This window comes from Nerophis lumbriciformis, linkage group LG06 (assembly GCF_033978685.3).
Source record: "Nerophis lumbriciformis linkage group LG06, RoL_Nlum_v2.1, whole genome shotgun sequence".
Lineage (NCBI taxonomy): Eukaryota > Metazoa > Chordata > Actinopteri > Syngnathiformes > Syngnathidae > Nerophis > Nerophis lumbriciformis.
In genome coordinates, this window is record NC_084553.2 from 39,244,988 (window position 1) to 39,272,432 (window position 27,445).

General features: G+C 38.6%; 1 protein-coding gene across 2 annotated transcripts in view; it reads left to right on the plus strand.

Annotated features, from left to right (window-relative positions):
• galnt2 (UDP-N-acetyl-alpha-D-galactosamine:polypeptide N-acetylgalactosaminyltransferase 2) overlaps positions 1-27,445 on the plus strand; it is a 134,451-nt gene that overhangs the window by 30,480 nt on the left and 76,526 nt on the right. The gene's annotated exons all lie outside the window — the stretch shown is intronic.

Genomic DNA, 27,445 nt, shown 5'->3' on the forward strand with positions numbered 1-27,445 from the left:
AACGTGATTTGTGATATAGTTTTCAGCCATATCGCCCAGCCCTAATGATGGCATACTTTTTTTCTTGAAAATCGACTGATACAGATTAGTGGCTGATCATTCGGCACATCCCTAGATGATAGTGTTCCATCGTTAGGGATGATGTTCAAAAATCGGTTCTCCCGATGCTTCGATAAGAAAAGAACCTGTTCCATGGATTTGAATCCCTTTTTGAGAACTGGTTCCCGTTATCGAAGCCACTATACCGTATTTTCCCAACCATAGGGCGAACCGTATTAAAAGGGGCCGTGTCAGTTACGGGTGCTATTTCTGTATTTAACGCATGAATAAGGCGCATCGTATTTTTGGGCGCAGGCATGGTTAAACATACGCTAGCTTAAAACATATGCTAGCATGCATGGACGCTGTTTTAAAAAGGCAGCAGGAGCAAAGCTGAGTTGGGTTGAACTTTATTGAAGTATTTATCAATGTACTCACATTATTTTTTTGATCAATCCTCATCCACAAATCCATCAAAGTCCTCATCTTCTGTGTCCGAAATGAACAGCTGGGCAAGTTCTCCATCAAACACGCCGGATTCCCTCTCGTCATTTTCAAAGTCAGTCTTGTTTCCCATTAGCAAAGCAAGCTAGCACAAAAGTAAAAGCCGACTTCTCTTGCCCCGTTGTGCGTATCGATTCGCTACCGTGCTGGTCCCCTTCTTCTCCACAGTGTGCTCCATCGGGATGTCGAAAGTGAGCGGCACCTCGTTCATGTTGGTGATGTTTTTGTCGGCATTTTTATTTATTTACAACGCACATAGCAGCACTATATGCTCACTGGGGGCGTGCCTTTAGCGTCCTCTCTCACCTGAAACCTTCACTCGCATGCTGTCCTCAGTCAGGTCCGCTTTTCCTCCAAATAAACAGCGTGCCGGCCCAGTCACATAACATCTACGGCTTTTGGAACTCAGTGCACACACAACAACCTATCTGGATTAGATAAGAGATTCGACAAGGAATCGGTTCGATAAAAGGATTCGATAATGGCATCGACATCGATAATTTCTTAACGAACATCATCCGTATCCATCATTTTATAACTTGAGGTTGTAAAGATGTGAGAAATTCATATCATGGTTATCGTGACCAAAATGATCACGGTTATCATTATTATTGCTGTATTGTTGAATGTGCTGAAAAAGTACCTACCGGTACATAGCATACTGAGAGTATTCATATTCACTTTTTCCTACCATTTATTTTACAGCTTTATTCCAAAATTGAATAAACAAATTTTTGTCCTCAACATTTTACACACAATACCCCATAATGACAATGTAAAAAAAAAAATTGTTGAGATTTTTGCAAATTTACAAAAAATAAAAAATAAACAACAAATCACATGCGCATAAGTATTCACAGCCTTTGTCGCGAAGCTCAAATGTGAGATCAGGTGCATCCTTTAGATTAAATTTGAGTGCCCATCCTTAAGATGTTCCTACAGCTTAACTGGAGTCTTATCTGTTGTACTTTCAGTTGATAAGACATGATTTGAAATGCAATACAGAAAAATATCTGCTGCCTTGAAAGTCCCAATGAGCTCAGTGCCCATGTAAGAAGTTTGGAACCACCAGGACTCTTCCTTGAGCTGGCCAGCCGTCTAAACTGAGCGATTGGGGGAAAAGAACCCTAGTCAGGGAGGTGTCCAATATATATATATTTGTCAGTATATGAATGGTCACGCTGTCAGGACTAAAGCCTTCCTTTGTGGAGAGAAGATAATCTTAGGCCCCATTTACACTGCACACCAAATCGGATTTTTTTTGCCCTCAAGTGACACGGATAGTTTTTTTTTTACCAGCTCCAAAGTGCTTCAAATTTGATTTTGTTCGCATCAGATTCAGGCCACATTAGGAGGTTGTCCAAATCCAATTGGAATTTGATCTTTTCAAATACCTGAATGCGACCCATATGTGACTTTTTCGTCAGCTTTGGTCAAACTACATCAGTCGTGTTTGCCGGGAAAAACGCAGTTTCTAGCGGAAGTGGATATTTCCGGTTTCGGTGAGCAAAATCCCCGTTTACACTGCACACCAAATCTGAATTTTTTGCCCTCAAGTGACACAGATCAGATTTTTCTAAATGCTCCAAAGTGCATCATATTCAGGCACATCAGGAGGTAGTCCTGAATCCAAATTAAATCTGATCTTTTCGCATGTGACTTCAGTCTAAACGCAAAGCGATTGAATGCAACCCGAATGTGACTTTTTCGTCAGCTTTGGGCGAGCTACGACATTCGTGTGCGCAGGGAAAGACGCAGCCCGCCAGTGGAAGTGGATATTTCATCATAACATCCAAATTAAATGAGCAAAGTCTATTGAAGACGACTACATTTTCGTTGCATTACTTGTCAATAGTGCGCAATAATAGGTTATATGTAGTATATGAATATATATTTTGATTCTGAAGAAATACAGAATGTCGAAGAACCGGAATTGATGCTGTGACGCAATTGCTTACATGTGAGTTGAAAAATAAAGCTCAAGTAGATCCACACTGATGTCCATACCTCTTCTACTTAACAGCCATTAAAAGATTAGAACACTCCCAAATATATTACACTATATACATCCATTCATACATTCTATTACTTTAATTTATTTTCACGTTAAAAAACACTCATTTGTCAGATGTTACGACTTTTATTTTATTTTGTACTAGTAGCGACTTCCTCCCGGTCAACTTACTTTGTTTTCATTTTAGGCCACATTGGTGCCCCATTCGCGGTTACACTGGAGTCTGATAAAAAGCAAACTTTATTTGCAGTGTAAACAGTCAGTTTGGAAAAATCTGATTAAAAAAAATTCTGATTTGGGCCACTTTGGCCTGTAGTGTAAACGTAGTCTTACAGAAGGACAACTATCCCTGCAGCAATCCACCAATCAGGCCTGTATAGTAGAGTGGCCTGACGGAAGACAGTCACTCGTAAAAATGCACCTGAAAGATTCTCAGACCATAAGAAACAAAACAAAAAGAAACAAAATTCTCTGGCCTGATGAGACAAACATTGAACTCTTTGGCGTGAATGCCAGGTGTCATGTTTGGAGGAAACCAGGCCAATACGTGCGTGTGAGAGGAGTTGTCATGCTGTCATTCCCAGGTGCCACTGTCGCTCACATAACAGGACAAATCCCCGACATCCTCAACTCACACTCGCAGGTCAGCAAGATAATCATCCACGCAGGTACCAATGACACTCGAAAACAACAGTCGAAGCTGCTCAAGCGTGATTTTATTGCCCTTTTTAACTCTTTTAATCATACACGTTTGAATGTTTTTATCTCTGGCCCCAGCCCTACTTGGGGCAGAGGAATAGGTCGCTTCACTAGACTGCTTAGCTTGAATACTTGGCTTGCATCCACCTGTGCCTCCCACAACATGGCTTCTATTGACAATTTTGATGCTTTTTGGGAGAGGAGACATATTTTTGGTAATGATCGGCTTCACCTGAACACACAGGGAAGCCGCCTCTTATCTGCCAACCTGGCGTATGGTGTGCAGCATGCCCCTATATCCTGATGTCCCCATGGTCTTAGCCCCTAGGAATTTATTTTTAACAGCAATATACACAATACTGGACTTGGACTTCACCACTCGACATCCATTGCATTCGGTCTCCCCTAGAAGGGGGGGGGGGGGGGTTACACCCACATATGCGGTCCTCTCCATGGTTTCTCATAGTCATTCACATCGACGTCCCACTGGGGTGAGTTTTTCCTTGCCCTTATGTGGGCTCTGTACTGAGGATGTCGTTGTGGCTTGTGCAGCCCTTTGAGGCACTTGTGATTTAGGGCTATATAAATAAACATTGATTGATTGATTGATTGATTTTTTTCCCCAAATAATTGATTAATTCATACCATCATCACAAACAGAGATCACAAATACACCAATCACTATTAACATGGCACTTTTAAATATTCGTTCTCTGGTCAATAAGTCTTTTATTATTAATGATTTGATTTTAGACCACAAACTAGACTGCTTACTTGTAACTGAGGTATGGCTGGGTACAGATGCACCAGTTGTTTTCACTGAGGCCTCTCCGTCCAATTTTAACTTAGCCTTTTCAGTCAGAAATGGTAGGAAGGGAGGTGGCACTGCATCAGTAGCCACGCATTCCCTAACATCAAAACATATTTTATTTGATCACTATACCACTTTTGAATATCATGCAATTGTTTTTAGCAGCCCCCCAGTTTTGTGTGTCACTGTTTACGGACCACCGAAGAAATGTGCTGCTTTTATGAATTATTTTTCTGAGTTTTTATCAATCATTCATTCAACATATAATATGATAATTTTAGCTGGGGATTTTAATCTACACACTGATAATATTTTAGACCCTGTTTCAAGGGATTTTTAAAAAAAATATGATTTTATGGATTTTACCCAACATGTCACATAGCCAACTCATAACAGAGGACACACTCTGGATTTGGTCATTACTTTAGTGTGTCCTCTGTTGTTGACATGGCTGTGTCTGACAACTACTGTGTGTTTTTTAATATCACCGCTTGTATCCAGCGGGTGACCTCAGTGCGAACTGTGATGAAGCGCTATTGAATTTCTGAAGTGGTTGCAAATTTTATTAGAGTTTTTAATAATTGTCCTCCAATAGTTTTACCTGCACCCTGTGATTTTATTGTAGACAATTTTAATCAAAACCTCAAATCCAGCCATGACTCTGTTGCTCTTCTGAAATCAAGAAAGGTTGTTTTAAAATCAGTACCTTCATGGAGAAATTAAGTAAAAAAAATAAATAAATAAAAATTGCAGGATAGCAGAAAGGAAATGGAGGAAAAATAAACTAATGATTAACCATCAAATATTATGTGAACAGCAAAAAATATACAACAGGGCGGTTAGGAACGCAAGAAACACTTTTTTCTCCACAGTAATTGCAAACAATAAGAATAACCCCAGAGTCCTTTTTGCAACAATTAACCATTTGTTAAACCCTGATTTTAATAACATACCTCGCACACCTACACACTCCCTTTGTGAGCAGTTTGCAGACCACTTCAGAGATAAAATAAACACCATCAGATGTGACATTTTATTTTCTCACACTGCTTTTAATCCATCTCAGTGTCTGTTTTTACCTGAGGAAATGTTGGACAGTTTTGTCCCGGTTAATGCTGAGATGCTTGACAGGGTTTTTTCTACAATAAAACCCACCACATGTCCTTTAGATTAAATTCCAACCAAATGTTATTGAATATTTTATGATTCTCTGATAGAGGAGATTTTAAATATCTTAAATTGCTCACTTCAAACGGGTGTCTTTACTGCTGCTTTTAAAAAAGCGGAGGTAAAGAAAGAAAGCAATTTAGATGCTGACAATTTTAATAATTACAGACCATTATCAACCTTACCATTTTTAAGTAACATTTTAGAAAAACTTGTTTTTAAAAAATGATATGATTTTTTTTAAATAATTGCAATATTTTGGAGAAGTTTCAGTCTGGTTTTGAGCCACAGTACAGAGACGGCCCTTTTAAAGATCGTGAATGATCCCAGGTTGAGTGCTGACTCTCAAAAACTGTCAGTCTTGGTTCTACTAGATCTTAGTGCTGCCTTTGATACTGTGGATCACTTCATTCTTTTAAATAGACTGAAACCCCTGGTGGGACTCTCTGGTACTGTTCACAAATGGTTCACTTCATATATGTCAGACAGAACATTTTTAGTAAGTATGGATAGATGCTCCTCAAATACCTATGAAATCACACGTGGTGTGCCTCAATGATCAAGTTTAGGTCCTATTCTTTTTAATATTTACATGAGTTCACTTGGCAGTGTCATCAGGAGATATGGAATTAATTACCCCAGTTATGCTGACAACACACAGTTGTATATTTCCATGCCTCCTGATGACACAAGACCAATTGATACTCTTTTTTAATTGCATTTTAGATATTAAGTCCTGGATAGCAGATAATTTTTTACAGTTTAACCAGGACAAGACTGAAGTCTTGGTCATCGGCCCTGAGACCCTGAGAGAGAAACACATATCAAAACTACAATCATTGTCTTTAACTCCATCACGACAAGTGAAAATTCTGGGCGTCGTTTTTGACTCTGACCTTAGTTTTATACCACATATAAAAAATATAACAAAAATAGGTTTTTATCATCTCAAGAATATAGCCAGAGTTCGCCCAATTCTCTCTCAGGGCAACACGTAGACGCTAATGCATGCTTTTATTACAAGTCGAATAGATTATTGTAACGCCCTGCTTTCTGGTCTTTCTAAAAAGGTTATTACACCTTTGCAATTACTACAAAATTCAGCAGCACATGTCCTGACGAAGACCAGAAGGCGGGCTCACATTACACCAGTTTTAAAATCTCTGCATTGGCTCCCCGTGTGTTTCAGAATCAATTTTAAGGTTCTTATTATGGTTTATAAATATTTTTATGGTATTGGGCCTTCTTATCTTTCAGATTTGCTTTTACTCTATGAGCCTTCCCGGGCCCTGAGATCCTCCGGCACTCATCTACTAATTATTCCAAAAGTCAGGACACAAAGTCACTTTCCACCATTATGGCCCCCGTCTATGGAACAGCTTGCCGGAGGACCCCAGGGCTGCGGAGAACGTTCATCTTTTTAAGAGCAAGCTTAAGACCCACCTTTTTGATTTGGCTTTTACCTGATATTAATTATTTTATGGAAGTCATTTGTATTTCACTTTTTATCCTATTACCGCATTTTTCGGAGTATAAGTCGCACCGGAGTATAAGTCGCACCTGCCGAAAATGCATAATAAAGAAGAAAAAAAAACATATATAAATCGCACTGGAGCCCGGCCAAACTATGAAAAAAAACTGTGACTTATAGTCCGAAAAATACGGTAGTTATGCAAGATTTTATTTAGTTCTGTTTATTTATTTGCTGTATATTCATTTTATTTTTTCTATTAATCTTCATATGTCTTGCTTGTATTTTATTCTTTATCTCTACTCATGGTTCTTACTATTTTACAAGTTTTATTATTTTTATTTTCCAACGTTCCTCAGATGAGCCATCTGCATCAGGGGTTATCGGCCGTGCTTGTGGGGGCGCTTTGTGTCAGTGTCCTGGTGGCCATGGTCTGATGACCTCCTGGTGCAGATGGCTCCAGTGATAGTGTTTACCGTATTTTCCGCACTATTAGCCGCACCTAAAAACCACAAATTTACTCAAAAGCTGACAGTGCGGCTTATAACCCGGTGCGCTTTATATATGGATTAATATTAAGATTCATTTTCATAAAGTTTCGGTCTCGCAACTACGGTAAACAGCCGCCATCTTTTTTCCCCGTAGAAGAGGAAGTGCTTCTTCTTCTACGCAAGCAACCGCCAAGGTAAGCACCCGCCCCCATAGAAGAGGAAGCGCTTCTTCTTCTACTGTAAGCAACCACCCGCTCCCGTAGAAGAAGAAGAAGCGCGCGGATATTACGTTTCATTTCCTTTGTGTGTTTACATCTGTAAAGACCACAAAATGGCTCCTACTAAGCGACAGGTTTCCGGTTCATGAAAAGACGCAATCTCTCCATCCGCACACGGACTACTATTTCACAGCAACTGCCTAAAGACTTTCAAGAAAAGCTGGCTACTTTCCGTGCATATTTTAAAAACAAGATAGCTGAAAAAAAGATCCGGCCAGAGAACATTATCAACATGGACGAGGTTCCACTGACTTTTGATATTCCTGTGAACCGCACTGTGGATACAACGGGAGCACGTACAGTGAATATTCGCACCACAGGGAATGAGAAGTCATCCTTCACTGTGGTTCTAGCTTGCCATGCTAATGGCCAGAAACTTCCACCCATGGTGATATTCAAAAGGAAGACCTTGCCAAAAGAGACCTTTCCAGCCGGCGTCATCATAAAAGCTAACTCGAAGGGATGGATGGATGAAGAAAAGATGAGCGAGTGGTTAAGGTAGGTTTACGCGAAGAGGCCGGGTGGCTTTTTTCACGCAGCTCCGTCCATGTTGATATACGACTCCATGCGCGCCCACATCACGCTGGTTTTTAATATATTATTAAAGTTTGACTGACCTATCTGACTGTTTTTTTGACATTCCTTTAGCGCAGTTAGATGCGGCTTATAACGCGGGGCGGCTTATAGGTGGACAAAGTTTTGAAATATGCCGTTCATTGAAGGCGCGGCTTATAACCCAGGGCGGCTTATGGTGCGGAAAATACGGTACTCACATGTCTCCTCTGTACTCAGCCATGCAATCATTTGTCCGTTTAGTTGCATATGTGTGTATGTTGTGTGTGTGTGTTTGGTATCTGTGTCCGTGCGTACGTATGTGATAATGGGGGATATGGGTCACCGGGGTATTGTTATTAACTCTGTAAAGCACTTTGCGTTGCATTTATTTTATATATGAAAAGCGCTAAATAAATAAAGTTTGATTGATTGATTGAAGAGATTCGAAAATGGCTGTGCACCGACGCTTCCCATCCAACCTGATGAAGCTTGAGAGGTACTGCAAAAAGGAATGGGCGAAACTGCCCAAAGATAGGTGTGCCAAGCTCGTGGCATCAAATTAAAAAAGACTTAAATGACTGCCAAAAGTGAATCAAAAAATTATTGAGCAAAGGATGTGAATATTTTAGGATACGTATTTTCTTTGTTTTTTGTTTTTTTATTTGCAAAAAATTCTCAAAAAAACGTTTTCACATTGTCATTATGGGGTATTGTGTGTAGAATTTTGAGGATAAAAATTAATGGTGTATTGTTTATAGAATTTTGAGAATAGAAATTAATGTGTTCCATTTTGGAATAAGGCTGTGGCATAACAAAATGTGGAATAAGTGAAGTGCTGTGAACACTTTCCAGATGCACTGTATACAATACACACACTGAAATCTTATATTTTTTTAAACAATGAAAATAAATAGACACACTGTTACAAAACACACCATTTTGCATGTTTTGTGTTTTTTATCCTTCACTGATAGTTTTAGTCTTCATATTTTATCCGCTTTGATAGCTAAGCTTTTATTGTTTCAAATATTGGTTTATATTGAAGCACTTCAAAATTGATTTAAAATGAAAAGTGTGTAACTCTCTGTTATCCTGTATCCTACTCTGTTCAGTGGTCCTTGAACGCAGTTTAAAAACACCTCTGTCTTGTATTATTCAGAAAATAGAACAATTAGTCTTATCTAGGAGAACACAGCTTGTCGGTTAAATGTGCACAATTGTATAGCTTAGTTGCTCAGACAGCAATGTGTTTATGTAGGTTTAGATTGGGGTACAGTATATCAGGACTATTCAACTACATAATGAAGAGTTTTATAAGCCCAGGGGCCGAACATCGAAATGTGGATTTTTCGTCAGAAAGTGCCTCTGCAGGTTATATTCCTTTGAGACTGTGTTTACTTAATTGCAAAGTAAACAGATCAGCTTTCACACCGCAGTGTCTGCCCTCGCTACTCGTTTCCAGCATGTGCAGCTAGTTAACAGTATAAAACAAAAAAAGAAGTTCCAGTTTTTGTTGAGGATTAATGTTCCTTCTTTTGAATTATTTTCCTTCCTCAGTTTTATTTCATTACACTTCTTCCTTCATCTAGGTTTGTAAGACTGAAAATATAAACATAAAATAAACATAACGTCCATTGTGTGTTTTACATAATGTCCATTGTGTATTTTACATATAAAATAGAGGGTTTAGTGTTAATATATTCACACAATAAACTACAAATGTTTATACATCCAGAAATTACACAACATTCAGACCCCAAACATTGTATGTGCCTAATCACTATTAGCGTTGTCGCCCTTTACTGGTCAAATTTAGCATTACATGTAATACATAAGGTTTGATCGTTACTTTCAGACAAAAAACACGACCACGAATACAAAAAACATCACCAAGCCAGCAATTTCAATACAAAACAAATTAAATATCTTTATACACAAAATATATCTACTTACAAATGTTTGACCAAGTTTCATGATGAAGCTTACAAGCTGGGATTTTCACCATTGTTGCTGCTTGTCTGGATCAATGTGTCCGTCGCTTAAGGGGTCCGCCAGAAAACAATTACTCAAGCACTTGCTCGGGGTAGAACATTTATACTTTGTTGTCCAGTCGTTGTTAAGTCAGATTTTTACAATCGTAGACTTTTTCTACTCACCCAACTGCCGCTTCACTGTGACACATATGCCTCGCTGTTTTTTTAATGCATACTAACTCGTAAAAAGTCAGTTTACAATGGAGCATATGGGAAGTCCTCTATTCCATCAATAAAGCCCTCTAAATAACCATCCAAAAACCGCCAACAATACTCCATTTACATTTCGTGACTTGAATATTAACCAAGTGTTAAGTGATATTGTTATTCTTAGTACTAACGCTGGAAAACTATTTATAGCAACGCCATGATCAGAGGGAGGCAACTAACTTGTGTGACTATGTTGAAATCATCGACTCGTGAAAGTTTATTGTGGATCATAAATACTGTCTCTCACCTGGATGAGTGCATAATCCGATGAGTTGTTCAACTTTGGCTTCCAACTTAGACCCAGGAATGGTGAGAAAGACACGAAAAGTCGCTTGGTCTTCTGTTGGTTTTCACATTCCTTTTTCTTTGCGAGGATTATAAGTCATTCTTTATCTAAATGGGAATATTGGAACATCCTGACAGTCGGCATTTGAGTGAGAGCAGACATTGTACAGTAATTGATGTTTTATTATGTGTGTTGGCTCTCACCTACTCAGTGGCCTAGTGGTTAGAGTGTCCGCCCTGAGATCAGTAGGTTGTGAGTTCCTGCTTGGCACTCAGCATCAAGGGTTGGAATTGGAGGTTAAATCACTAAAAATGAATCTCGGGCGTGGCCACTGCTGCTGCCCACTGCTCCCCTCACCTCCCAGGGGGTGATCAAAGGTGATGGGTCAAATGCAGAGAATAATTTCGCCACACCTAGTGTGTGTGTGACAATCATTGGTACTTTAACTTAAGTCTGCAGTGAGTAGTAATCATTGATGTTGTTGAAGGAAAAAGCTAACGTCATGATGCGTTTTTTAAGTTAATGTGCCGCCTTATGCTTAAAAGGAGCAAAATACTGTACATAAATTGTACATGTGAATTATAAACGTGCCTGTTACTAAATTACATATAGGCTTACAGCTTTGTTATAATACGTTGATGGAAGTGTGTGCATGTTTTTTAAGCGCTTTATAGGCGGGATACAGCGACTCCTATAGGCTCCATTGTAAACAGACTTTTGATCGTGTTTATTTACGATTTAGAATGCATAAAAAAGTAAAAACATTTGTTCTTGTCTGACTTAAGTATTGTGAATGATAGGCAACATTCCTAAAAAGTGCAATTCCCTTTTAAGTCATTTTAAGTGCTTACAGTCTTAGCTTTCCTGTTACTTACGAGTGCAGCGTACAAAGAGCTCGTGTGACTCTTTGGACTGACCAAAAACCAGTTCAAAGACATTACGGACAACAGTACTATCATTGACATTCATGTCCATAAGCGAAGGCAAACTTCTGACCACAACTAAATAGGTCATAACTCGACAAAAAGAGAGGAATGCTTCCCCTTCCGAGCGCAGTATGAGGGTAGCAATTTGTTTCAAAGGGCCTGTGCACCATTAGAGAAACATCTCCCCTTAGCCAAGTTACAGTGGAAGACTTGAAGTGGGAGAGTGTGTAATTAGCCCTCATTAGATGTCTTACATCTGCTGCTCGCCTGTTGAACATGTTGATGAATTTAACGAATAACGCATTACAAGCTGGGCTCATGTCTGCTGCAGACCAGACCACATCAACCAATCACATTACGCCAAATTCCCGACTCCTTGATCTGTTGTAGTTTTGTTGTTTGGGTCAATTTATCACACTATGCACATGATATACCCAGGAAATAGAGAATGACAACTATTCACACTAGTGTTGCAATTGTATAGCATCCTCGTGTATCTCGGTACCAGGGTCACAGTTCAGTATGTACCCCTGTACAGTAAGGGAACAGACAATACAACTGCTTACCTTTTTGAGTTTTTATGATTTTTCAAATGAAACATAATTCCAAACTTTGTTTGTTTCTCCAAATTAAAAGTTGAGTTGGTGACAATATGCCTGTTTGTTGCTAAGCCACAAAAGAAGCCCCGCTTGATTTCTGATACATACACGGCTACAGCTAATGACTATTTTAGGAATCGAGTAATCTCTCCGTTAGTTTGTTCGAGTAATCGGATAAAATATACTTTATAGCCTCAATGCTAATTATAGGTAAAATAGTTGAATTAAAAAATGCTTTCCCTGCTTGCAATGACTTTCTTTTTTTCTTCAACAAATGCACATAACAAACACTGAAATTTCACTTGTAACATGTGTCATAAATGAAAACTGTTCACCGACACACAGAGCACAGCACCCACACCCCTGCTCTCACATGTGCTCGATTGCAGCCGCCTTGTGGAAACTGTCCGCTAGTTTAAAGTTGCATATTTAATGGTTGTGGTCTGGATTTGATGGATTTTTCTTAGTTACACTAATCAAACAATTAATCAAAGTATTACTTAGCCTAAAATAAAATCACAGATTGTATTCTCTGAAAACTCAATTTTCAATTACAATTTTCAATTTTTAATTAAAACTCATAACAAACAAACGAAAGACAGCAGAGTGGGCGGTTGCTTACGTAATCATGTTATTTGTGATGAGATAAAGAAACATCATACATATATTTCAGCCTTTTTGCTCTATTTTTCAATTTTCATTTTTTTTCTCATTAATGTAAACTCAGCACCCTGTCTTGACAAAAACACAAATGTAGAAATTTTAGCAAATGTATTTAAAATAAAAAAAAAACTTAAAAATTACATGTATTTAGACCTTTTGCTCAATACTTTGTTGATGCACCTTTGGTAGCAATTACATCCTCATGTATTTTTAAATATGATGCTACAGGCTTGGCACACCTATCTTTGGTTAGTTTTGCCCATTCCTCTTTGTCCATTCCTCTTTGCAGCACCTCTCAATCTCCATCAGGTTGGATTGGAAGCGTTGGTTTTCATCCAGGATGTCTCTGTACATTGCTGCATTTATCTTTCCCTCTATCCTGACTAGTCTCCCAGTTTTTGCTGCTGAAAAACATCCCCACAACATGATGCTGCCACCACCATGCTTCACTGTAGGGATATTATTGGCCTGGTGATGAGTCATGTATGATCTGAGAGTCTTTCAGGTGCATTTTGGCAAACTTTTTACTCAGAAATAGTTTCTGTCTAGCCACTCTACCATTGGTTGATTGCTGCAGAGATGGTTGTCGTTCTGGGAGGTTATTTTCTCTCTACAGAAGAATGCAGTAGCTCTGACAGAGTGACCATGGGGTTTTTGGTTACCATTAAGATGAGTTCAGCAATGTACAGAGACGTCCTTGATGAAAACCAAAGCTTGACACCCAACTTGATGGAGCTTGAGAGGTGTTGTAAAGATGAATGGGCAAAACTACCCAAAGATAGGTGTGCCAAGCTTGTGGCATTGTATTCAAAAAGACTTGAGGCTGTAATTGTTGCCAAAGGTGCATCAAGAAAGCATTGAGCAAAGGGTCTGAATACTTATGTACATGTGACTTTAGAGTTTTGTATTTTTCATACATTTTTGAAAATTTCTACATTTCTGTTTTTTTCTGTCAAGATGGGGTGCTGATTGTACATTAATGAGAAATAAAATGAACTTTTTTGATTTTTGCAAATGGCTGCAATGAAAAGAAGACTGAAAAATTTAAAGGGGTCTGAATACTTTTCGTACCCACTGTATATTACCAGGAAGTCTTAGGGGCATAGCTGAACCAGAAAATACAGAGATTGGCAGTCTCAGGCAAAGCAGATGTGTATGAGATGTTGTGAAGCATATTTATGATACATGATCCACCACACTTCCATTATAATTTCCTTATGAACAAAATGAACCCGGAAGCGCCACATTTGCATTTATGAGTTTATTTGTGGATACAAATAAATAAATAAATGGGAAACACTGGCGTGTGTGTGTGGGGGAAGCACCATATTGCCTAAGCAGACTAGTGGAGAGCGTGCCCGCAGGAAGGAGGAGCCTACCTTGGAGGCGCAAGACATGATAGAGATGTTCTTTTTATTTACATTGCCATGACTAATTATTCTGATTACGATTTAAATGGGAACTGGGCTTTATTTTTTATTTTGCCTTTCATTCACAATCTTTATGTCAGACAGGCACACGTTTTTTTATGCATTTGAACTAGTAAATAAATGCGAGCAAAACTGTGCTTACAATACGTTTTTTCGGGTCTTTTTCACCATTTCCAAGTCGTAGTTGGCTGTCAAAGTGTACCAACTTCTCAGTTTATGTCCACATCATTTTACTATGATTAAACTAGAATTAACTTTCACAAGCTTTGGTGTGAGAAAGCAGCTCACCAGCTGATGATATCAAGTACAGTAGCATAAGGAAGTTTACTTTCTCTGATCAATGCGCAGCTAAATTTAGGTCCTTTTACGTTAGCGCTTATAACAACAATATCGCTAATACTTGGTTAATATTCAGCTCACGAGATGCATGTGGACTATTGTTGGCGCGTTTTGGATGGTTAATTTGGGGGTTTTATGATCAAAATAGACACAATGACTATTGGTTCCATAGTAAGTGCACTTTTATGTCCGAGTTAGAATGCATTAGAAAAAAAGAAATATGTTTTCTTGTCTCTCATAACGATTGTGAATTACAGGCAAAATTCCCCCCAAAAAGTGCAATTCCCTTTTAAAATCGATTAGTTATGCAGCAAGCGAAGCAACAGAGTGTAAATCAACGTTTTTTTCAAATCAAATTAACCGGTTTGACCAATTCATCGCTGCAGCCCTAGATACAATGTTATGGTATTAGTTTATGCATGTCTGTTGAAATTACTCCACAAGTGGATTACCTGCTTTGCTAGCTGGCCGCAAACTGTGGCGTTGTTCCCTGGAACAGAGATGTGTCTCAATGAGATGGAGTAATGAGATGCTGTTCCGTCCAGAAATTAATTCCAGAGTTTGCAGCCAGCTAGCAGGAGAGCATTGAGCAGCACTGAAGCTGACCATCTTTTTCTAATGTTCATGTGAAAATAGATAAAGACTAAAAACACCACAAGACAACAAAATGGAATGCATGTTTGTAAAACCCTTGTATCGAAGGGGTAAAAGCTCCATCGTGACCTACAATACAAATAACTCATTTAGCGTTCTTTTCTGACGTCAATGTAATCCCATGGTCTCCATAATTAGCATGACAGGCCATTAGTAGGTGACATCCCCTTGTGACGCAATTCTACTTGCATGCATACTAGCGCTTTGTCCTCTCAAATCTTGTCAAACTCGAATTGCGCGCAATGTGACTAAATGTACATTCTACTAGCGTTAGAAGTGTTCTGATCACCATTTCTTGGTTTGGTTGTACTTTTGACATGCACATGCAGTCCAGACCCAGCACCTAACATATTTCTATTTATACAAATGACTTTTCAGCGCTAAATATATATATAATATATAATAATATATATTTGTATATAATAATAATAATAATATATATATATATATATATATATATATATATATATATATATATATATTAGATAAGTGCTATTAACTGTTTTCATTTTAAGGTTAGCCAAAATATACTTTTAATACACTGCAGTCCACACATACCCCTGACTTGACCGTTCACCAAGTGCTGCAGTAACAAATGATCTTCAATACAGGAGCTGTACCAAAATATTTATCAAATAGTAGAATTTACCCGAATGCAAGACACTTTTTTTCCTGGAGAAAATCTAAAAAACAACAACAATTGTCTCCTTCCTTAAAGTTGGGCTCTGCAGATGTACATGCCCACCAAGCCAAACCATTTATGCCCAAGCCAGTCGTAGTGTTTCTTCCTGTCACCCACATACCCAGCACTGACCTGAACAGATGCAGACAGAGATCCACTGACATAAAAATGCCCCAAAGGTTGTTAGAAAGTTAGTAAACGGAGGAGTTATGATGCTAATTTTAAGCCAATGGTGAACCAGAGACATCCAGCAACAATTGTCAAAAAAAGCCAAGGAATATAATCTTATTTTTATTGCAGTGTATCTTTGGTTTGTGATTACTGATAATAAAAATATGATTTAAATGATATATTAATGTCTTTAAACTCTTTTTTTTTTTTGTCTTCAAAACATGTTGAAAAAGTGTGTCATCACCAATGTGGTAGTTTGTCCTTACAAAGATAATCCTTTTTGGAGAGTTATTTATTTATTACCACAGGGTTGTGTATTGTCGTTGCGGAATTGTTTATACAGGTTGGTTGTGCAGATGTCCTGGGTAATAAGAGTAAATCTGAGACCGAATGAGGACTTGAGGTAAATTTAAATGGGACTTTTAAGGAACTACATCAATCAATGTCACATCTGTGGTATTGCATAGATGATTTATCTTGTAGTGATCATAGCCAGCAGGTTTATAGTCTGTTATGTCGTAGTAATGTAGTGAAAAGTTGCTCTGGCTTTGCTGTAGGACAGACGGTCTCTGCTTTATGTCCTGTGAGGGGTATGTTAACATGCTTTAAAGCAATCCAGCGGTAGAAATCAGGCCTCTCCACATTTAAATTTCATTAGAAGTGACATGTAATAAGGAGAAATGTAAAGGTTATAAAGGTTGGGTCGCATATGGACTGACACTGTTTATGCAGGGTGAATATACACACAACTACACCACACGTACGCATCTGTGAATATCTTGGCGCACCATTAACACTCACAAAAACCCAAATCTCACTGCTGGCTGATAGAAAACTCTTCTCCATAAATGGGAAAAGAAAATATTTATAGACCAACAAAACTGTCCCGAAAAAAACTCTTGAGATATGTGCACCACATGCTGTTTTGTGCTTTTTACTTGAACATTTATGACCTCATCTGTATTCTGGGCACCTTGCAGTAAATTTACTTTTCACTGCAATTGTTTTCTCATTTATATTAACAGCACTCACTGTCATTCTGTGCAATGACTTTTTGACATCCAGATTGTCTCACACCCAGGAGATGATTTTCTTTTTAAGTGGGCGTAATCATAGAGCGGCAGTGTGATCGAGGAGGGAACAGTCATTTATTGTTCACTGGGAGGTGGATGAGGAAAGAGATGGACATCAAAGAAAGCAGAGGGGAAGGAGGAGGCTGTTGGGTGGAAGAGAAGAGGAAGCTTGTGGTTGATGAAAGAGTGTGTACAGTCCAGTTAGGTATTTTAAAACCCCGCCCCCATCAGCCCGCAGCATCCCAGCCTACGTGTTCCCTTGGTACGCACACACACACACACACACACACACACACACACACACACACACACCCTGGAATGATTCAGCAGCACTCGTCAGCACTGCTTCTGGCATTCCCTCTCAGTCAGTTCCAGCATTTTCTTGTGGGAACTGAATCGGGACTGGGCCAGTAGATATTTTATGCTAATAGTTTCTCAAAGACCAGGAGAGACTTTTGGATAGCTGAATCAGAAAGATTTGAAATGTTACGTTTTGTTTTGTCACAAATCATCTCATTTTGCGCCATATTCAGTTATGTACAATATTGGAATGGCTATATTTAGGCTTGATAACCATTAAGTTGTCTATAGGTCTCCTATAATGCAAAAGAGTTGATAACGTTATTGTCTAATTTGTATAATTGGCCATGGACGCACAACAAGACATCATTTTTTTTTATCACCTAATGAAATAAGCTTAATAACTGCATCGTATATGCATTAACTAAATATTAGTAAAAACAATGGCAGCAAATATACTATAATAAATGTTATTTAAACTTTTCTCAAATCAGCTTGTGCAGTTTAGCTATAATAGCTAATTTGTTAAGCAGCCAGATGCTATTTACTAAATAAACACAGATGTCATTCCGAATATGATCATTTATAAAACATCACACACAATTAGTAAAAGTCATTAATGCTTCAAATAGATCTCTTAAAGCGGGGGTCAGCAACCCGCGGCTCTTTAGTGCCGCCCTAGTGGCTCCCTGGAGCATTTTTAAAAAAGGATTAAAAATGGAAAAAGATGGGGGGGGAATTTTTGTTTTTGTTTTAGTATGTTTTTTGTTTGAGGACAAACATGACACAAATCTTCCCAATTGTTAGAAAGCCCGCTGTTTAATATGTTTGTGTGTAGGCTTCACTGATGAGAGTATTTGGTGAACATTGTTTTGTCCTACTCATTTCGGCGGTTCTTGAACTCACCATAGTGTGGACTGTGACGCAACAGTTTGTTTACATGAAAAATCTTCCACTCCTTCTTTGTCTCATTTTGTCCACCAAACGTTTTATGCTGTGCGTGAATGCACAAAAGGGCCCTTTGTTGATGTTATTGACTTGTTGGAGTGCTAATCAGTTTGGTCAGTGCATGACTGCAAGCTAATCAATGCTAACATGCTATTTAGGCTTGCTGTATGCACATATTGCATCATTATGCCTCGTTTGTAGGTATATTTGAGATAATTTAATTTCCTTTATTTATGTCCTCTATTTATTCAATTTATATTTGCATGTCTCATGACACAGTAGATAGTTGTTAGTGTGCCATGTTGTTCCAGACCAGAGCAAACATTACCCAGCTTGCAAAGATTGTAATAAATCTATTAAAAGAAGACAGCCTGCCGTTTCCTTTAACTTGGACACACACATCTATACCTTTGGCCATTAAAAGCCAGTCATTTCCAGGAGTTATCTCACCTTCTAAGTAGCCTCTGATTTACTAAGGGTTTCTAATGTTGTAAAAATGTGTAGAATAAATTTTGCATTTCAACATTTCTGTCAACGAAGATTTGCATCAGCCTGCGACACATAGTCATTTTGATAGTAAGCTATTATAGCTAATATAGACACTTACATCATGTGTTGCCTTCATCATACGACTTATATACGGCTTTTCATTTTTTGCTGCTCCAGACAGTTTTGTTTTTTTGTATTTTTGGTCCAATATGGCTCTTTCAACGTTTTGGTTTGCCGACCCCTGTCTTAAAGTGTTAGACGCTTTACATCGGCAATGAGGTCTGCATCGATGGCAAGCAATGCTCATAACATAAGCGTAACCAGACGTCGAAATAATGCCATCAAAATAAACGTTTTCAGAATAAGAGTCTTAGTACAAATGTGAATGATCATGGAGAATGTGTAAGAAACACAGTACCGCCGTATCTTACATAGTAATTCTGGTGTCGCTAATGTTTGTGTTCTTATGTCCAGCTGTTTTATGTTATGTTGTTGTATGCAATATGTCCGATTGAGAACAGGCGTCCTCTATAGTGTACATCTGTGTTTTGCATTATTGCTGCCGTTGCAATCACGTCACTTAGAGGCACTTCGGGTTGGGGCGGCCGTGCCAGCAACTTGAATGTTCCAGGTTCGATCCCCACTTCCACCATTCTAGTCAATGCTGTTGTGTTCTTGGTCAAGACACTTTACCCACCTGCTCCCAGTGCCACCCACACTGGTGTAAATGTAGCTTAAATATGTAGATAATGGGTTTCACAATGTAAAGTGCATTGAGACTCTAAAAAAAGCACTATATAAATATAATTCACTTCACAATTCACTTCTCTTCCAGGTTTTAGGCGATGGTCCAGAGCCCCATTAGGCTACTGTTTATTTATCTGCATCAGTGCATATTTGGGTATATTTTAAAGTACCACTGATAGTCACACACACACTAGGTGTGGTGAAATTACTCTCTGCTATTGACCCATCTCCTTGTTCCACCCCCTGGGAGGTGAGGGGAGCAGTGAGCAGCAGCGGTGGCCGCGCTCGTAATCATTTTGGTGATTTTGAAAGGTTTAGAGGGAAATATATAAGCGATCATGAAAAACATTTTTTTTAATGGGATGGAGTGGATTTATACACTCTTAAGAAAAATAATTTTGAAAGATTTAAACCATTCATCATCACCAAGGTGTTACTGCTCGCTACGATCTCACCTCATTTGACACTTACACAGATTTAGAGAAGAAAAGATTGGAGGCACGTCATATCTTTACTTCTGGAGGGGTCCACCAATTAAGCATTAATCCGTAAAAGATAATTGTTGGATTTATTCCTGGATCGCTAAGTAACGTATTTGATTGACAACAAGTGCGGTGCTGCTGTGATCGTGACGCTAATGAGAAAAAGGATAAGCATCATTGTAAAAAAAATGTGTTGACTCAACTCAGTGAGGTCATCTTGTTGCTTTGACTGAGTTAAAGGAGCCATATGTAAGAATCTGGCCAGATACAGTACTGCAATCACGGTCGAAATTCTGTCCCTTTCCCCCCTCTCTGACTGAGGTTGCCAGATACGCAGCCGAATCCAGCTCGATGGACTGAGCTACTCCAAGGAACTTCAAACTTCCACTGCCTCGTACTAGGGGTTGAGGTGCTGGGACCATAATAGCTGAAAAGAGAAGCGTTTTGTCGATAACAAATCTCTAACCAACACATTTTACAGAGAAACTAGACTATTTTCAGAAAGACGTAAGCCTGCGTACAATATCACAACAAATGGCAATCATATGGTTATTGTCAGTACTATCAGAAAACAAAGACTAAAACAAACTACAACCAACGCTAGCAAATATTATACTGGTGAAAATAAGTACAGCATGCTTAGCAGCCTAATGTACGCCCAAAACTAAAGGAGACATTTTACCAATGTATGCCTATAGGCTACTGTTTCAAACGTTTCAGATTGCCATATAACTTGGTACATGAGGTCCACAATATGCAAACACGAATGAGGAATTATTTTATCATGTGATTTGGCTGTCTCCTTACGTTTCACATTACCATGACAGCAGTGCTAATGTTGGAACCCATTTCCTCAGCGTATCAGCATTTTGGGAACAATATAGGCACTGACACTACCCATATCCCCTACTACTCTATCCAATGTGCCATGCCGTCCATATAGAGACAATTTATACTGCTTGCAATTTGTTTCTGTATCATGTAATATTCACCGGAAAAACTTCCTAATGAGAACTAAAAAAGATGTTTGATTTTCAAGGTTCAACACTGCATGCCCATCCATCCATCCATCCATCCATCCATCCATCCATCCATTCATCCATCCATCCATCCATCCATTTCCTACCGCTTGTCTCTTTTGGGGTCGCGGGGGGTGCTGGAGCCTATCTCAGCTGCATTCGGGCCGAAGGCGGGGTACACCCTGGACAAGTCGCCACCTCATCACTGGGCCAACACAGATAGACAGACAACATTCACACTCACATTCACACACTAGGGCCAATTTTTAGTGTTGCCAATCAACCTATCCCCAGGTGCATGTTTTTGGCGGTGGGAGGAAGCCGTAGGGAACCCACGCAGTCATGGGGAGAACTGCATGCATGTTAGTTAAATGCTCACATTTACTTACTTTCTGAAGTTAACTGAACTTATTTCTGAATTTCCCCCATGGATCAATAAAGTACTTTCTATTCTATTCTATTCTATTATTATCATTATGGGTTTTTAACTTATTTTCATTATGGGTTTTTAATTTAATTTTTTTTTCCATTTTGCCAGAAAAAATATACAGTAAGTACTGCTTGAAATTGAAATTGCATACATTTTCAACTTTAATTGTATCCAATATTGCAACAAATATTACAGTATATTATCATACTTTCCAAACATGTGTTGGTCTTTACAGCAAACTACCCATCAAATTAATAATAATGACAATATCTGTGTTGGCCCTGTGATGAGGTGGCGACTTGTCCAGGGTGTACCCCGCCTTCCGCCCGAATACAGCTGAGATAGGCTCCAGCACCCCCCGCGACCCCCAAAGGGACAAGCGGTAGAAAATGGATGGATGGATGGGTTTTTAATGAGTTGCCGTGCTTTTTTCTAGTTGAAGTTGTCTGTTGCCATAACTCTTCTTACATGGTTGTGATGGGTAATTTGTTTTGTCAATTTGACAACAATAGTCCTTCTGACTAAAGCCAACATCACTTTTAACAGTATTGTTTGCAGTTGCTTTTTGTTTCTAAAACTTGTATCTCTGACAAAATAAATAAATCAAAAACAAATGTCCACTGGTTCAGAGGATATGGCATGCATTATGTTAGACAAGTACAAACTGAGTTACAGTGTAGATGGTAAAAGTGGATAAAGTGCACAATAGTACTTCTTGGAGCCACATACTCTGTCAGACACCAGCATGGACCAACATATTAGCATTAAAGTTACAGACACACAAAACGGAAAGTTCCCAGTAGGGTAAGGTTTACTGAAAGCACCTTTCCTCTGAGCATCAATTCTGGAATAGACTGTTGTAAGCTTCTGACACTTACTCAAAATGTTGAAAAATCATTTGATGGGAATTTGAATCACATCTCGGAGGAAATTACAGTGGAGTGCAGAACTGCTGTTGATTCAGTCTCAACTAGTTTCTGGTCTAAAAAACATCTATTGGAAGGTCTGTGATATCCACACAAACATTGATCCCTTTTTGGGCAGTAGAGTATGTTTCTGTTCAGTACAATCCTGGTGTGGAAGCAGGAGTTTAGACCATTTAGAGCAACATTCTCGCAATACATTAAACAAAGTGTAATAGATTATTTGCCCATAAATAATTACCCTTACCATTTTTTTAACCCTTCAGCAAGGACCCCCACAAATAGGGAGCCCAGAAATGGTTGTCTATACATTTGACAATGGAAATGTAACCAAACCTATGCTTAATCCTATCTTATTTAAATGCTCTTTCATGTCTTCCATTTGAGTGTTTATTTGTTTGATTCCTCTCACTTAACATCATACAGACCAGCATGTGCGAATGGTTTCTTACAGCAGTACAACAGTAGATGACACACCAATTGAGTTCTTTCTTTTAGCCACCATAGTGATACCAGGATACTGGGATTGTATTTACCGTTTACTCGAATGTGTTGAGAGTTAATTTTCATAGTAATATACATATGAGGGGGTTTTAAGCGTGAGTTTTGAGATTACTAAATTAATTATAACAAATTAATTCAACAAAGGAGGATTGAAATGCAACAAACAAAGAATAACAATGGATAACATTCGATTTTTTCTTTTTGGTATGTGCCTGTTTATTATAAAAAGATAACAAAAGGTGTGTTTTTTCCATTCTTGACAATTCTCCATCAACAATCTACTACCCGCAATACAAAGCACATTTTAATGAACTGCAAGGGGAACTGCACTTTAAAAAAATGCACATCATCCACAACCTTGATGTGAGACAAGAACACACATATGTATGTGTGCATTTCTAAATATTAAAAAACTACAAGTATAAGGCATGCCTAACTATGCAGGTAGTGGGGGTAGGATCTATTCCGCCGATAAGCCCTTCAAAACCATCCAAAAACCATCCAAAAACCTCCAACCCAATGTTATATACACACTTTATGTATGTATTATATATATTATACATGTCGTAACAGGCACATTTGTGATAACATGTAATATTTACAGTATTTTAAGCATTACTGAAACTTTTTTTCTGAGTACATTGACTTCACAGAGTGCATTGCAACAACCGCTATTGTTGCTGTGGGTTTAACATAATATATGTTTAACGTAATAGATGCCTCGTACCAACAGTTTTTCAATATTGAGAACGCAAAAGGGAAAGACAAGTCTGTTCTTTTCTCACAAAGGTATTCCCCAAAAACTGCAGATCCCCTTTAACCACTGAAAAATAGAATATATAAACTGCGGGAATACAGTCCAACTAACTGTTGCCTGGTGTAACTAATAGTTTCCTCTGGCGCCAGTTGGTCTCATTTTGGCACAATTACAGCAACAAACTATACACATATTTGAAAATTAATATTCCTCAGAGAAAGATGCTTCACTCGCGGTCGTTTCCTAAACACAATCTGTGCTTCTGCTTCTTGCCTTTTGTCAACACCAAAATACATAATAAATTAAGATATTGTGTTATTGTGGTGACTTCTTGAATAACCTTTAGTTAGAAACTTCATTTAGACCGATTTGTGTTTGCGCTTCTGTAAACCTTAAAACTTGAAGCTCAAGGTCAGTCCCTGCATTTTCTTTTTTTTGCGCACTCTCGTTTTAGGCTGACAATTATATGTGTGCCTGTATGGGAATGTGTGTGCAGCTTTTTGTGCTCATGTTTGTGGGATGCAGATGGGTTTTCGGGAAGCAGGCCAGCACACACAATTGTACCATTGAACCCTTTAACACCCACAGAGTCTCCCCTGCTTACACTCACACACACTTTCTGACTTATACACACACCTTGGTGTGACCTGTTGCAGTTTTTTCAGTGACATCTGAGCAAAATGGCTCAGCTGCAGACTTGACATTGTGGATTTCCCCCCTGTCTCGATTTCTTTTTTCCTTTTATGTTCTTTAGTCATCTTCCTTGAGGCGACGCAAACCATGAGAGTTTCTCGGAAGAACTAGAATTTTCCACAGCTGTGCTTCAACAGCGTGCGTGTGTGTGGTGTATGCATTCATGCAAGAAAAAAATAAGCTAGCTACAATGTTTAACCAGTCCAATTTAAATATGTATACCAATATGTTAAACGGCCAACACATGTGAGATCCAAAGATCTTGGGTCACATATCCTTATTGTAAGCAACTTGTTTTCATAGAGCTTGTAAATGTTATTAAACAGCTACAAACTAGTTGAAACACTACAGCATAGTAAAAAACATAATCGGTTGTGTTTAGCACACAGATGGCCCGCAAAATGTCCTGCGATTTGAAAGTTCCGATCTTCTTCCTATTTTGTTACACAAGAAATAAGCAACAAACAAGTTGTCCCTGCATAATGTAATGACATACAGTAGCTGACATTTTGAATACAAATTTTCAAAACAGCCCAACTGTGTTCAACCAATCAATGTTTGACAGTACAGCTTGCCCCTCAAAGGTTCCTGCAGGAACTTCCCAAAGTCCTTCATAGCGACTAGGGACAAATTAGTTCCTGGTTGAACTTTATTTACTCGGGTATTTTTTGGTGTAAACACAGAGGGGTAATTATTTTCCCAGGGTACTTTGGAAAGTTCCTGTGGTGGAAAAGGGCCTAAAGCAGGGGTCCCCAAACTACGGCCCGCGGGCCGGATCCGGCCCCGTAGCATCCAAAATCCGGCCCACGGGAAGTGCCAAGTTAAAAAAAATTTTTTAATTTTTTTTAAATGTATATATTTTTTTTAATTTTTAAAAATCTTTCCTTTCTAATCCATTTTCTACCGCTTGTTACTCTCGGTGTCTCCTAGCCGCTCAGGCAAATCATATTGTTTAAAAATTAATTTTTCCATCGATAACATGACAATGTTAAATGTCAAAACGGATTAAAAAGACAATGTATGTATGTATGTATGTATGTATGTATGTATGTATGTATGTATGTATGTATGTATATATATATATATGTATGTATGTATGTATGTATGTATGTATGTATGTATGTATGTATGTATGTATGTGTATATATATATATATATATATATATATATATATATATATATATATATATGGACAGCACGGTGGGAGAGGGGTTAGTGCGTCTGCCTCACAATACGAAGGTCCTGAGTAGTCGTGAGTTCAATCCCGGCCTCGGGATCTTTCTGTGTGGAGTTTGCATGTTCTCCCCGTGACTGCGTGGGTTCCCTCCGGGTACTCTGGCTTCCTCCCACCTCCAAAGACATGCACCTGGGGATAGGTTGATTGGCTACACTAAATTGGCCCTAGTGTGTGAATGCGAGTGTGAATGTTGTCTGTCTATCTATGTTGGCCCTGCGATGAGGTGGCGACTTGTCCAGGGTGTACACCGCCTTCCGCCCGATTGTAGCTGAGATAGGCTCCAGCGTCCCCCGTGACCCCGAAGGGAATAAGCGGTAGAAAATGGATGGATGGATATATATATATATATATATATATATCAGTGTTTCCCACACATTCATTTATTTGTGGCGGCCCGCCACGAAAGAATTACGTCCGCCACAAATGGATTTTTCGGCTTTTGACTCGCTCGACCGCTCATAAAAGCAATGGGACTCTGTCTGTGAATGTACCTTGTAGTTACAACTCCGGTGCCTGTAGGTGGCGGTAGCCTACTATGCATTGTAACGCCGCCAATAGCACTTAATTCACCTGGTGGGCCAGAAGAAGAAGGAGAAGAAGAAGAAGACGGCGGAGTAAAAGAACGGACCGACCGGATCAAAATACGAGGGTAATATAGGTTGTAGGTAGATAAGTTATAGCTGCATCGCTCGCGGCTCGTCATATATTTAACGTTAATCCGCGATTTCACCGAGCGTTTCACTCACTGTGAGCAGCCTGACGCTGCTTCATTAACACCGCCGCTGTTGTCACGTCACGTGTTACCATACCCACGAGCTAACGTGTCCAGGTTATAATCCTGTTGTCAATAAACACACGTGGAGACGGTGCTTCAGATACTGCATTAATAATCAAGCTAAATTGTCCACTGTCCACTGCAGCATGTGAATGCAATGAAAATAATAAAATCTAAGCCAACCAGCTGTTAAAATGTTGTCCAGGTTAATGTTTTGGCCATTAAAGGCCCTTCATTTCAAGATTTCAACTGTGATCGGGCTTTAAACAGGTGGCTGACCTGTTCAGATGGGTGTAACTCAGGGGTGCTCACACTTTTTCTGCAGGCGAGCTACTTTTCAATTGATCAAGTTGTGGGGATCTACCTCATTCATATATATAATTTATATTTACTTATTTATGAAATCTATGTTTTTGTTAACAAGTTAAAGGTGTTTAATGATAATGCAAGCATGTTTAACACATATAGTTAATATTGTTAATAAATTAAAGGTGTTTAATGATAATACAAGTATGTTTAATACATATAGTTAATATTGTTAACAAGTTAAAGGTGTTTAAAGATAATACAAGCATGTTTAACACATATTGTTAATAAATTAAAGGTGTCTAATGATAATACAAGCATGTTTAATACATATAGTTAATATTGTTAACAAGTTAAAGGTGTTTAATGACAATACAAGCATGTTTAACACATATAGTTAATATTGTTAACAAGTTAAAGGTGTTTAAAGATAATACAAGCATGTTTAACACATATAGATTCCTTTCTTTCATGAAGACAAGAATATAAGTTGGTGTATTACCTGATTGTGATGACTTGCATTGATAGGAATCAGACAGTGGTGCTGATAACGTCCGCATTTTCAAATGGAGGAGAAAAAAAGTCCTGCTTTCTGTCCAATACCACATGAAAGTGGTTGGTTTTTGGCATCTTATTTGTCCAGCCTCTGTACTCCTTTGTATACACTTTACAAGAAATACATTGTCGGCAAACTCCGTAGCTTGCTAGCTTGTGCACGCCAGCTTTCTGAGACTCTTATT